The sequence below is a fragment of the Pipistrellus hanaki genome (assembly GCF_964339955.1).
Source record: "Pipistrellus hanaki genome assembly, chromosome: 1".
NCBI classification, from domain to species: Eukaryota; Metazoa; Chordata; class Mammalia; order Chiroptera; family Vespertilionidae; genus Pipistrellus; species Pipistrellus hanaki.
Genome location: NC_140503.1, coordinates 168,869,384 through 168,883,642, shown reverse-complemented (window position 1 = coordinate 168,883,642; position 14,259 = coordinate 168,869,384). Strand labels below are relative to the sequence as shown.

At 40.1% G+C, this 14,259-nt stretch overlaps 1 long non-coding RNA gene across 1 annotated transcript in view; it reads right to left on the bottom strand.

Moving 5' to 3' along the window:
• Positions 1–941: 941 nt before the first annotated feature.
• The window catches only part of LOC311610554, a 52,021-nt gene continuing 38,703 nt past the window's right edge, over positions 942–14,259 (bottom strand). Inside the window, exons 2-3 of the long non-coding RNA XR_014792970.1 lie at positions 3,076–3,281; positions 942–1,387 (exon numbers count right to left, since the gene is read on the bottom strand). This is a non-coding gene — a long non-coding RNA (uncharacterized lncRNA). The remainder of the gene's footprint in view (positions 1,388–3,075; positions 3,282–14,259) is intronic.

Sequence of the window (14,259 nt, the reverse complement as noted above, 5' to 3'; positions counted from 1 at the left end):
TTGGCCCCATCACTGCCACTGCTTGCCATCTATGTGGTGCTGCCCTCCTTCTCCCGCCACTGGTCACCTCCCTCTGTTAGCAACAGGCATGGGGTATGATCCCTTGGCTGGCCTGGGCTTCCTTGTTTGGGGTGATCATGGAGGCCCCCTCCCCCATCAATAGTCCTGCTGGCTGGTGACCTGTGCCTCCCTCTGCAGGATGATCGTGGGGCCATGGTGCGCGCCCCCCTACTCCCCTCCAACCAGTCTCATTGCACCCACCTTGGCTGGCCTGGCGCCAGTATGTATCATAGCGTGGTTGTCTGGAAGGTTGTCCGGACAGATGGTTGTTCTGCTGTTTGGTTGTTCAGTCGATTTCCCTATCATGCTTTTATTATTATAAATAATTAAGGCCCAGCTGGTGTGGCTCAGTGGCTGAGCATCTCCTTATGAATCAGGAGGCCATGGTTTGATTCCCAATCAGGGCACATGCCTGGATTGCAGGCTCAACCCCCAGTGTGGGGTGTGCAGGAGCCAGCCAATCAATGATTCTTCCTCATCATTAATGTTTCTCTCTCTCTCTTTCCCTCTCCCTTCCTCTCTGAAACCAATGAAAACATATTTATAATTAAGTTTTTGACAGAATACAGTCTAAAGTTCCACATCTGCCCTCAAACTGTCCCTGAAATGTGTTTATTTATTTAGAAGCTTATTCATGTTATGGTTGATAGTATGTCTGCCAGATAGTACACTGGGTGATGGCACATGAAAATCCCTGCCACACAGTAGCGTAATGTTGGCTCATACCAGATATAGCTGATCACATGGAATCAATGCCCTGGAGTATATTATCACTTAGATCTAAGGGCAGGAACTTTCAGCACTATATTTTTCAGTTAATGAGTAAAAGAACACAGTGTTCAATTGATGTCTAATGTCAAAGAAAGCCAAAGTCATAGTTATAGTTTCACAGCTCTGAGGCCTTTGGATGGAGGCATTTATTGAAGGGATAATGGATGAGAGCCAGCATGACAGTCCGAAATGAGGCAGCCATTTCAGAGGGGCCCTGGTAACAAGGGGTAGCCTAGTGACTTTTAAAGAACGCGGAGACAGTGATGGCTAATAACAAAAAGATTTGGAGGAGATGGTAAGGAACAGAGCCAGAAGAAAGTTCTGAGTGGAAAAGCAGATGGACACAGAGCTTCTTATCTGGCTCTTGGAAAGCTGGGCATGTTCCGGGCATGTTAAAAGGGCAGCTAGTGGAATAAGCATTAGCCCAAGAGGTCAGGCATCTACAAAGCAGGCAGCACTTCCAGATGCTACCTCTGCCTTGGCTCTCGCAGTCTTCAGAGTCGAGGACACTCTGTTTTCTTCTTTTGGAAAAGTCCAAGCATATTAATCTGGAATCCTGCAATTGGAACAGATGATGAAGAAATATTCCAAATGTCATACTATAATCTAAAGAAGACGTAGGTCAAAAAGATCCAAAAGAGCCATGAGTCCAGTCCTTAGTACGCATGTACCTGTCAGGGGTCAGAGTCAAATATTTCTCCAAGTAATTGATATTCCAGGTTTTATTGACTTGTTCCACAAAAGTAGCAGAGACGTCTGAATCCAACAGGTTAAGTGAAGCAGTTCTGATTCTAGGAGATGACCATATTTTAACTTCTGGTGTCAGGTCGAACTGCAGACACAGCCCCTGAGTTTGCTTGGATAGTTTCCCATGTGAAGAAGAAACAAACAAACAAAACAGTAGCAGAGGCTCCTGGGATCATCATTATCTTGTTCTGGAGGCAGAAGCCTGCTATCTTTAATTCTAAATAGTGGAGCAAGACATCTCCTTCGGTGCAGAGGGGGACCTCAGGCTCCTCACCTCCTGTTGGTACATTGGGAAGGGACAAAAGTAGGTGCACCATCTCCACAGACCAGAAACTCTGCCTTTCCTGAGAGTTGAACAGATTGGTGATGTTGTCCCATCTCCTTCCTCATAAAAGTGAAATCTAAGGGTTGATATCAGTCCAGATAGCAAGTTTCCTGAATGGTTGGTGCAGATGGAAGGAACGGAGCCCTTTGCCAGAAGGAGTGATGTGTGGAGCCAAGGAAAACTTTTACATTAGAAGCAGAATTTAAGGGAAAACCAGGTCAGAACAAAGGCTTATAATCTGATTCTGTGATCAAATAGATCTGTGTAAGAGGAGAGGAAGCATGCCTAAAAGCCAAATATTTCACAGAACATGAGCAGGTTGAAGCAGATAGACCCAAAAGAATTCCCTGTCCAAGAATAAACAATGAAGGTGGCTCTTTATGTAAAACTCAAAGCCAAGGTCACGGGTTATAATGTGGCCGAAGGGAAGCAGATCCTTCCTTCCTATGACTAAGGCCAAGAGATGAAACTACCCCTTTTCTAATTTTCACCCTACCTTAGGCTGACTTTCCCCAATTTTTCCCTGTTAAGGCTGTATTTGGGATTTTTGATTGTTGTTGTTGATTTTTTTTTTTTAAACCTAGATTTCCATGTATGAAAGTTATTCATGGAAAATGAGACACACCATCTACATAAGCCTAGAGATCACCTTGGATCCTATAATCCACTGAAGACAGACTGCAGACAACCCTTGGAGCAAAAAGAATCCAGTGAAGAAATAGTTCAGGACTGACTGTCACTATTTATAACATCCCAATTCTCATCGCACTGGAGCCGGAGGAGGAATGTACTACCCCTACACTACTGTATGAAAGTTACGTCTCTCCGGTCAAAAGATGGCTGCGTAGCATTCACATTCAGAACAGATTTTGTATCCCAGACACAGACCTGGAGTGGTTTCTAATTTAAAATTAGATGTTGAAGAAAATAAATCTGGATACTATAAAAATTATACCTGTATCAGGCTAAAAAGGATTTTTTTTTAAACAATTGTCAGGCCAACACATCATATTGCCAAACCCATAAACCGCTTCAAGAAACAGATGGAATTTATATCACAGACTCTCAAACCTCATGGAGAGGGATCTTTGAGTCCAATTAACCCCTTGGCAACAGGGTTTAATCTGGAGGGATATGCTCAAAGCATCTGAAACTATTTTGTCTAGACTTACCCACTGCAGAATTTTCTATGGCACATTCCCTGGGCAAGTGACGTGAGTCTGAGGCAGTGGGCAGGGACCAGTGGTATCTTCTCAGAATGCACATTCTTTTCACATATTCTCAAGGCTATTTCCACAACACGTTTATGAGACAGGTATTTCACCTCTGTTGGATCTGCCATTCCGTCTTGCTAGGATTTCTCATGCAAGGGCCAAGCCTCAAATTAAAAGAAAACACAAAAACATGTCAGTATGTGCTGAGCTACTACTGATGTTATCCAAAGATGGCAAAAGCTGGAGAACTAGAGTGTTCCATAGAAAATGTCATCGGTGCAATTTTTGTAGATATATTCAACCAATTTAAAAAGAAGCTGAGAGTTAATAAAAACAATCTACTGTCTTTATAACCTTATTAGTATTTTGAATATTATTGCCTTGAGTGGTTAAGCGAGATCAGTTACACAGCTGGTCATTTACTCAAGCTGGTTCTTGTGGTTGTAGGTTGCATGCTGCAGGACTGTGGGAGCAGCCAGAATCTCCTTCCCTCAGCCCTCAGGTGTCAATCATCTGTGCCTGAACATGCTTGGCTGGGTCCTGTGTGCAGGCAGAGAAGGGGACTGGACAGGCACTTCTAAAAGGTTCACTTAGCCTGCAGTCCCTAACCCAATATCCACCTGCTTGTCTGCAAGCAATAGTGCTTCATATACCAAATGGCACTGAGAAGGGAAGGGAAGGGAAGGGAAGGGAAGGGAAGGGAAGGGAAGGGAAGGGAAGGGAAGGGAAGGGAAGGGAAGGGAAGGGAAGGGAAGGGAAGGGAAGAAAGTAGGTGAGCAAAGTAACAAAGTAAAAATGGAAGAAAAGAAAAGGCAAGTAGCAAATTAAAAATGGGAAGGAAATGAAAGCAGTTGACTTAGCAGTTTGTTGACCTTAGACTAGAAATAAATCAAATGACAAACTTCAACTTGATAGAAAAATATCTGGAAGAACATACATGGAAATTTTATTTTTGCTAGTAATCTTTTTTTTTTCAATGTTTCCACCGCCATTATTAAAGTATCTTCAACAGTTCCCAACAGCCCTTGTCAGTGTGGCTCAGTTAAGAGTGTCCCATGTACCAAGAGGTCACAGATCTGATTCCCTGTCAAAGCACACGCCCAGGTTGTGGGCTCAACCCCCAGTAGGGAGTATGCAGTAGGCAGCCAGCCAATTGATGCTTCTCTTTCATAGATGCTTCTCTCTCTCCTTCTCCTTTCCTCTCTCTCTCTCAAAAAAACAATAAAAATATATTTTAAAAAATAGTTCCCAACAATATTTTATGTTCATTTCTTTGACAATCCTCTCATATGTCCTCCTTTGCCTAAGGAAACATTTCTTCTAGGGCAAAGGTCCTCAACCTTTTTAATGCTATGATCCTTTAATACAGTTCCTCATGTTGTAGTGACCCCCAACCTTAAAATTATTTTTGCTGTTACTTCATAACTGTAATTTTGCTACTATCACGACCCAGTTTGAGAACCACTAGCAGGGTCACCTAAGGACATCAGAAAACACAGATATTTACATTATGATTCATAACAGTAGCAAAATTGTATTTATGAAGTAGCAAAGAAAATAATTTTATGGTTGGGGGTCACCACAACATGAGGAACCATATTAAAAGGGCGTGGCATTAGAAAGGTTGAGAACCACTGCTCTAGGGACTGCCAGTCATGCTTGGACATATGTTATTGCTGGTTTTAAAAGTAACCATTGGCATTTTAAGGCACTGTACACTTTCCTACGTACATTTCACAGGTATATCTTTTAGTTATCATGGTAATCCTGCTCCCCAGGTTATCAATATCATGACCCCTATTTTACAGTTGAGAAAACTGGGACTTAACGAGGATTAACCAAAGGTCATTCACTCAGACTGCCCTGCCCTGATTGGGGTGGCACCCTGCTCTTTTCCTTATGCACTGTTTATGCTTGGTCAGCAAAGCAGAGGTTTCTAAATAGAGGGTACAGGAAGAAGAAGGGCGTCTCAGGAGCTTTACTGAAGTAGAATATCTTTACTACAAAGAAGTTTACCAATGTAGATAGTGTAACACAGCAATTTGCCGCTCCGTTGACTAATGAATTTGATGTAACAGAACAGTTGTTACAAGATTACGTAAATAAAATTAAGGCAAATAATTAAACATGGTCTCTGATTGCAATCTTGTCTTAAAAAATCATTGAAAGCCGCCTGGGAGAAATTTCATGTGTTTGAATAGTGACAAATACGTATTGGTGACACAGCACAGCAATTCAGAGACCTTGGGATCAGACTTCCTGCATTTCAATCCTGCCCAGGTACCTACTAGTCAAGTGATCTCAGCAAGTGAAGTTACTTGTGTCTCAGTTTCCTCATCTCTATAATGGGGACAGTGATAGTCTCTATCTCATAAAAATCATTCTGAGAATTAAAATAATGTAAGTAAATCCTTTCAAACAATGCCTCTTACATAATAACACCATACAAGTGTTAGCTAGTAATGATTCTTTCTAGGTATTATGTATGATTTCAGTTTTCCTCTCTATATGTTTTAAAATTTCCAAACTTTTTTTTGTGTAAATTCAATAATGTGATTTTTAAAATTATGAAAATAATAAAAGTAAATAACAATAGATAAGTTTCCACAGCTACCCTTAACTGAAAGTTCTCTCCCTATTAAGATTCAGAGCTCCTTTATAACATTCTTCATTTTGTAGCTCCTTGGAAAATGCGTCTAACTGATAGATAGGTGCCTTGTTTGCTGAAGGAAAGTGGTGTGAATTATAGCTATCCCAAAGTCTATGAAACCGAAGCAGATGTTTGAGAAAATATTCAAGGTTTCCAAGATTCCATAAAGGAACAAGGTTCATCTTGAAATCATCCATAAAAGAAACAAACACCAATTTCCAGGTAATTTTGTGCAAATTAGATAAGAGGCAAATTAATCAACTTGTCCTGACACTGAGTCTTTCATTTCCACAGCCCTTAGAAACTTGCTTTGGGCTATCCGTCTCACCATATACACCAAAGCAAATGCAGAAGCATTTACCCCAAAAGTTAACAAGACTAGATTCACAAGAAACATGGCACATACCAGACAACTGGGAACAAATACAGAAAGCATCCAACCAGATGCTTCTCAAAATATGTGGCAAATGTTTTAAAGAGTCCTGTAAGAATTTCAAGAACCATTCTTCTAGATGAAGAAAAGCACAGAAGGAACACAGACAAAGAACAGATGGTGTGCAAAAGCTGTCTAAAGTTTTGAAAGAAGAGATACTATAATTTGATAAAGTAGTGACAGTTTATATACATTTTAGGCAGCACCCAGCCCTAAGTGCTGTATTTCTGTAGACTGCCCCCTACACCTCAGAGGCTCCATTACTTAAATATGGTCAATTTTCTGACTATGGTGGGCTGGAAAGAGTGGATATGATCTGTCTGTGTTATAAGATGACTAGAGACCTGGTGCATGACAGTCATGCACTGGGGAGACAGTAGGGGGATGGGGGAGGTCCCTCAGCCTGGCCTGTGCCCTCTCTCAGTCCAGGAGCCCTCTTGGGATGTCTGGCTGACAGCTTGGGCTTGATGCTCCCTGTGGGACATCCTTAGCGCTGCTGTGGAGGTAGAAGAGGCTCTTGCCACTGCTGCTGTGCTCACCAGCCCTGAGTGGCGCTCCCCCTGTAGGAGCACACTGACCACCAGGAGGCAGCTTCTGAGTTAATCATCTGCCTCCTGGTGGTCAGTGACATCATAGCAACTGGTCATTTCACTATTCAGTCAATTTGCATATTAACGTTTTATTAAATAGGAAAACTTAGGATTCCCAAATTATCAATAAGTAACAATTGGGTAATGATGATTTTGTAATTAGTAATGTGTATTGAGCTCTCAAAATGTGTTTATTTCGTCGAGACCGGTTTGGCTCAGTGGATAGAGCGTCGGCTTGGGGACTGAAGGGACCCAGGTTCGATTCCAGTCAAGGGCATGTACCTTGGCTGCGGGCATATCCCCAGTGGTGGGTGTGCAAGAGGCAGCTGATTGATGACTCTCTCTCATCGATGTTTCTAGCTCTCTATCTCGCTCCCTTCCTCTTTGTACAAAATCAATAAAATATATTTTTTTAAAAATGTGTTTATTTGGTTTCTTTATGGAATTTTTAAACTGTTTTAGCACTTTTTAAAATATGACTGCATTTTTTGTTGTTCATATGCAGAACTATGCTTTATGACTATTTACTACCTTTAAAGCACTCTGTTAACTATCGTGGGGCATATAGAAGTTAGTAATGAAATGAAGCTTTACCTATGCCAAAAATCTCAATGTTCTAGAACCACTGACCCCTACCACTATCCCTGGTCCTTAAACACAAGAAGTTCAGTACATAAAGCAATAATAAATCTATCAGTAAGCAAATATTTCCTGAAGGATCTCCTAAAGAGATGAGAATGTTAGAGTGTAATTACAATGAGCTTGCCATTAAATAAAATTTTGATTGGAATAGCATGTACAGGTTTGAGAAAAAAATCCTAGTTCTTGTGTGTTGTTGTTTTTATTTAAATATATATATATATATATATATATATATATATATATATATATATATATTTTATTGATTTCAGAAAGGAAGGGAGAAGGAGAGAAAAAACATCAATGATGAGAGAGAATCATTGATTGGCTGCCCTATATTGGGGATCGAGCCCACAACCCAGACATGTGCCCTGACCAGGAATCAAACTGTGATCTCCAAATTCATAGGTCGATGCTCAACCACTGAGCCACACTGGCGGAGCTCTTGTGTGTCGTTTTGAATTTTCCCCCTGCTGTATCCTTTTTGGTTATTTTGAAAATATAACAAAATATAATCAGAGTGAAAGAGAAAGAAAAATTACTCTTATTCCTTTGCCTTTTCAGCTATGACCACCTATATATTTAAGGAATGCCAATGTGTTATACATAGGCTACTCAGCTCTCGATGAGCCATTTTTACTTGTTCTGCTCTGTGGCTGGAAGTGGAAACAGGCCAACACTGAGCAAATCTAATTATCCAGATTCTCCCAATTTATCATGATTTTTACTTGCTAGATTCTTGCAGATAATTTGAGTCTCTTGCCCTTCCCTCCCAGTTACGGGCTGCACCAGCCTATCTATCCAAGAGATATATTAATCTTCGCCATTTGATTAGAACTTTCCATTCCCAAGGTTAACCTGCTTGATAAATTACAGTGCCGTCCTGCCAAACTGATATTTTCCCAACACAGACGCACTCATAACAAAGTATGTTTCATTTTCTCCCTTGCTTCAAACCTTGCTACCTACCAGAGAACAATTTTCCCTTCTGACAGCAAAAATAAATCTCTCTGTGAAGGGAGATGGGGAAATAAAGCTTCCATATTGGAGGGCGCAATTTTTCTACTTCATATGCAGGAACTGAAACCGAGGGTTCTTCTTGATGTCTGGTTGTCTTCTCAAAGCCAACACTGTTCAGAAAAATTGATTATTTTTTACTGTTTTGTGAAGTATTGTCTTCGTTGAGCTAATACCAATTTCTGTGTCGATGGTCTTATGTACCCAGAGACTAAATGTGAACAGGGCATGCCACATTGTTCTTGGAACAGCCCTCCTACCCACTCTAGCCATCAGCCTACCTCTGCTTCCTTGTTCTGGCTGCCTTCACTTCCTGTCTGCCTATCCCTTTCCATCCCTAGTGTTTGGTTTCCACATTCCCTTTACTTCCACTCCACATACAGTGCTCTTTATATAATCAGCAGCCATTTTCTGGGCAAAAAAAAAAAAAAAAAGTTTTCCTGTCTTTGCTACCCTTGAGCTCCTTGCTGAATTTAGAAATCTCTTCCTCTCTTTCTCTGATGGCTCTCTCTTCTTAGATAACCCCTATTCATCATCTCTGCCCTTTACTGCTTCTCAAGGATCTGTCCTTTGCCCTTTATAGTTTTTTCTCATCCATTGCTCCAACAGCTATCATCTCAAATCCAACTTTCAACCTATCAGAAATGGAGGCCCCCCTTTTCTCCAGATTAGTTCTTCTTCCCCAGGACTCCTCATCTATTCCTGATTTTACCATTAGTTCAGCTTCCAAATTACAAAGTTTAGCATCATTTTTTTAACCACTTCATTGAAACATGATTAACATGTAAAAATCTGTACATATTTGGTATATACCACTCAATGAGTTTGGACAGAAGTATACACCCACGAAACCATCACCAATATCAAGACCACAAATATATCTGTCACCTCCCAAGGTTTTTTTTTTTTTTTCCCCCATCCCCTTTATTATTTTATGTGTGTGTGTGTGTGATAAGCATGTTTAACATAATCTCCTTTTAAAACATTTTTCACTAGGTACTTAGTAGGCCCAGAATATAAACTTCAGCAGAGCACAGACTTTATATTTTGTTCACGGATAAAGACCAACTCCTAGAAGAGTGCCTGGCACAAAATAGGCTCTTAATAAACACTCACTGAATTAGCCCATGGTTAATGTTCAAAGATACACTGTATGCAAAATGCTCAACTGTACTTTGCAGAAGTCCTCAATAAATAGAACCTATAATATATTATCACCATCAACATTTCTATTGTTCTTATTTTCAGTAGTAGTTGCAGCATTAAAAAGATGACTGCAAGCATTTTTGTTGTCTTATATGTAGATTTTTTTTTTCTGATGCTTTATTTTTCTCCTTCATTTCTGGATGACTTTGGTTTGTCTTTGTCTTTTTTATTGCTGGATCCTCAGTATTTAGAACAATGCAAAGGAAAAAATCTAATGAATAGTCTTTCCTGGTTTTGCAGAGTGTAGGGCAAAGACAGAAATCCAAAGTAAAAGATTATTCATTTTATTCATATAATGGTTTTTATAGGTACTATATTTAGGACATGAAATTTTGAGTCTTTTGAACTCTCAGTAAATGACAATTGATCTGAAGAGAATATTAAAATATTTCCAATTTGAATATTCACAAAGTGTATAGAAGGTGATTTCAATAAATTTAAACTGATACAAAATCTGATCTGATACAAATATTTGAAGAATTCAAACTACTAAATTACTTTTGTGTCTGTAAGGTTTCTGTGCTTTAATATGTATTCTTATTCAATATCATCCAAAACATAACAGCTGTTCCACCATGTTAAATGAGTTTTTAGGGTTTAGATTTGGGAATATATATATATATATATATATATATATATATATATATATATATATATATCTGTTCAGATTTTCTTTGATACATTCTGTTATTTTATACTAGAGGCCCAGTGCTCAAAATTTGTGCATAGGAGGAAGGGTTCCTCAGTTCAGCCTGCACTCTCTCCAATCTGGGATCCCTCTCACAATCCAGGACTGCTGGCTCCCAACTGTTCACCTGCCTGCCTGCCTGCCTGCCTGCTCCTAACCACTTCTGCCTGCCAGCCTGATCACCCCCTAACCACTCCCCTACCAGCTTGATCGACGCCCTGCCAGTCTGATTGCCCCTAACTGCCCTCCCTTGATGGTCTGGTCACCTTAACTGTGCACCCTTGCTAGCCTGGTTGCCCCTAACTGCCCTCCCCTGCTGGCCTGGTCACCCCTAACTGCCCTCCCCTGCAGGCCTGGTTCCCCCCAACTGTCCTTCCCTGTAGGCCTGGTCCCCCCCCAACTGTCCTTCCCTGTAGGCCTGATCACCCACAACTTCCCTTCTCTGCCAGCCATCTTGTGTCCACATGGGGACGGTCATCTTGTGTGTTGGAATGATGGTCAATTTTCATATTACCTATTTATTATATAGGATTTTTTTCACTAATATAATTGATCTTCTCACTTGTTTAGAGTATTTTATTTGCTAATTTTTTCTGTATATTTAATTCCACTTTTCCAGAAAATTTGATTTTGGAATGTAATGATAGTACATCTCTGATTGCTAGGGATAATCTTGCTTTCAGTTCTTCAGCTCTCATCAGTTCCCAAATTATACCCCAAAGTGTGGAGTGCAGACTTAAAGAGGGAAAATGCTAGTCTGATTCCAGTTCTGGCCCTCTCTAGCTGTCTGAGGTTGGACTGACTGCTTATAGTATCTACACCCTAGAGTCTAGATGGTTAAGAAAGCTAACTTCAGCCTTTGCTGGTATAGTTCAGCTGGTTGGAATGTCAACCTGTGGACAGAAGGGACACAGGTTTGATTCCCAGTCAGGGCATATATCTAAGTTGTGGGTTTGATCCCTGGTTGGGCAAGAACAGGAGTTAAGTGGTCAATGTTTCACTCTCACATGGATGTTTCTTTCTCCCTGCCTCTCTCTCTAAAATCAATAAACATTTATTTTTAAAAAGTTAAAACTAACTCTAGAGCCCAGCATCTTGAGATTAAGCACCTCCTCAGTATTCTCACATATAAAATGGACATATAGCAACACCCACCGTATGGGTTATAGGTATTAACTGAGTTAGTAAATATAAAGCACTGAGAACACTGCCTTTAATGTAGTAAGTAATGTTTTAAGAATTAAAAATAATTAAAGTTAGATGATTGGTGGTGCTAACAATGATGTAGCAAAAATTGAGAGCTTGCTATATACCAGACCATCCTTTACATATATGAAATGAACTCATTTATTCATTCCAACAACCTCAGGAGGTAGGGATAATAATTGTCCTTATTTACAAAATGATAAAAACGAAATCCAGAGAAGTAAAATAATTTGAACAAAGTCACACAACTAGTAAGGGTTAAAATATTTTTTCAAAAAGTTGAGATATAATAAAGATGGGTATAATAAGTGAGTAGGTCTTGGTTACCCTTGGTCCAAAAGTATGAAATGGAAAATTCCAGAAATAAATGATTCATAAGTTTTAAATTGCACACTGTTCTGATTAGTGTGATGAAATCTCCTATGTCCTGCTCTTTCCCACTAGGACGTGAATCCTCCCTTTGTCCAGCATATCCCCCCTGCATATGCTGCCCATCTGCTAGTCACTTAGCATCTATCTCGGTTATCAAATCGACTGTCTCAGTATCCCAATGCTTGTGTTCAAATAATCCTCGTTTTACTTAATAATGGCCCCCAAGCACAAGAGTGGTGATGCTGGCAATTTGGATATGCCGAAGAGAAGCCATAAAATGCTTCCTTTAAATGAAAAGGTGAGTACAATTCAATAAGGTATTTTGAGGGTGGGGCAGGGACCCCATTCATATAACTTTTATTTCAGTATATTGTTGTAATTGTTCTATTTTTATTGTTAGTTATTGTTCACTTTCTACTGTGCCTAGTTTAGAAATTAAGCTTTAGTATAGGTGTGTATATGTTTTGGTACTATCTGTGGTTTCTGGCATCCACTGGAGGTCTTGGAATGCATATTCCTTGAATCAGGGGGCTATACTTTATACAGTAAATTTCTGAGATCCAACATTTGCGTGAAAACTGTTCTATATTGACATCATGTTTGACATTATCTTGCAAAGTTTTATGCAGGGGGCATTTTCCCCCCCTGTGTCTCACCAGTTCCTTAGAAATGTACTGATGACTCAATAATTCCTTCCAAATGTGAGTCAGCACATGACTAACATATTTGCAGTAAGATAACTTTCTGTCTTCCTTTTTTGCACCTATGTCATTAATGAAATGTAAATCGCATAATAGTTAACAACCTGAGCACTGTCTGGATTTGAACCTGGCTCTGCCAATTTGCAGCAAGTTGCTCAACAATGATCTCAGCCTCGACTTCTTCATTCAGAAAATGGAAGTGAAAACATAGCTGCCCTCATAAATATAAGTATTAATTGAAATAAGTCCTCAGCACAGTAATACAGATAATCTCTAACATCAAGGTGGGGGAGGGAAACTCCTTTCTATAATAGTTTCTAACACATGCTTTTTCTAGGAAGGATCACAGTCCTAAAGCTACTAGTTTAATTCCCAGGACTAATTTCTTGCTGTGGAAACACTGATTTCTGCTATTGGTCTGGAAATAAATATGCATTAACACTGGATAGCTGACAAACTGGCCTCTGAATTTCAATATCATATATTAGCTTTCTATTGTATATTTTACAGCGAGCTCCATGATCCATAAATCTTTCACGAATCTACATAAAATTACTTTTTCCCCCCTCAATATCTTTTCTCAATCAAGTACGGATTCACTCCATTCATGCCTTTTTCATTGCCCATCATACTTGAGAGCTACATCTCTAGCAGCCCCGCATCATTCTCCTTAGAGTCTAAGGCTTAGACAAACAGGAAGGGATCTGACCTAACACTCCAGGGCCATCTCAAGGGACTGACTCACAGGGAGATATTCTTACTGTTTCAGCATCTCATCCTTATTCAATTAATTAATTCAAATTCAGTTTTAGTGAAAGTCTTTCGTAAAATGGTTTTGTCCACAACGATTCTCAATGCCAGAGATATATGAAAGTGGAAAATATGAGCTTTGCCTGGTAGATCAAGGCCGTCAGTTTCACAACAGTAATAAACCGTCCTTCCTCAGAAAGCATCAGCTGTTTCCTCCAAGGGAGACCTGTAAGTCCCCCCCACCTACTCGCCCCCCTCCTCCCCCGTCACCTTGCCTACCCAGTTGGTATTGACTCCATGGCAAAAAGGAGAGGCTGGTGTGCATCCGCCCAACCTCCTTCACACTCACTGACAGCTGAACAAGCCCTACACTTTTCCCTCCAAGTGAGTGGCACTGCCAGCAGAAACTTGGAACGGCAGGCAGACAAAGAAAAACAATTTAATTTCTCTCTGACTGGCCGCCGCTTCCAAATGTGACAGCTTTTCTAACCAAATGGCTCGTATTCTAGTCGTTTAAGACCGAGGTAGAAACAGGGTGAACAGTGACACCACATGGTTAGAAAAAAAGGTGTTTATTAAGGAAAGGTGTTTACATCCCATTTCTCATCAGAAATGTTTGGGTTGGCTTACACAGATAACTATACAAGATAACAAATTAAAAGTGGGTAGTCGATAAGTACATGAAACGCTTTGGGTTCTGAAATGTCTTCAGGATAGTGGGGGGGAAATGAAAGGGAGGGAGGGAGGTAAGTCAATTTGAGCCTCTAATTTGACTTCAGTCTTTCTAGCAGTCCATAGGAAAGAAGGAAACCTGTTTAGTTTCAAAGGAAAAGTACAGTTCTTCCTGAATCTACAATACCGGAAATTTCCAATAAGGGTTCTTAAATATC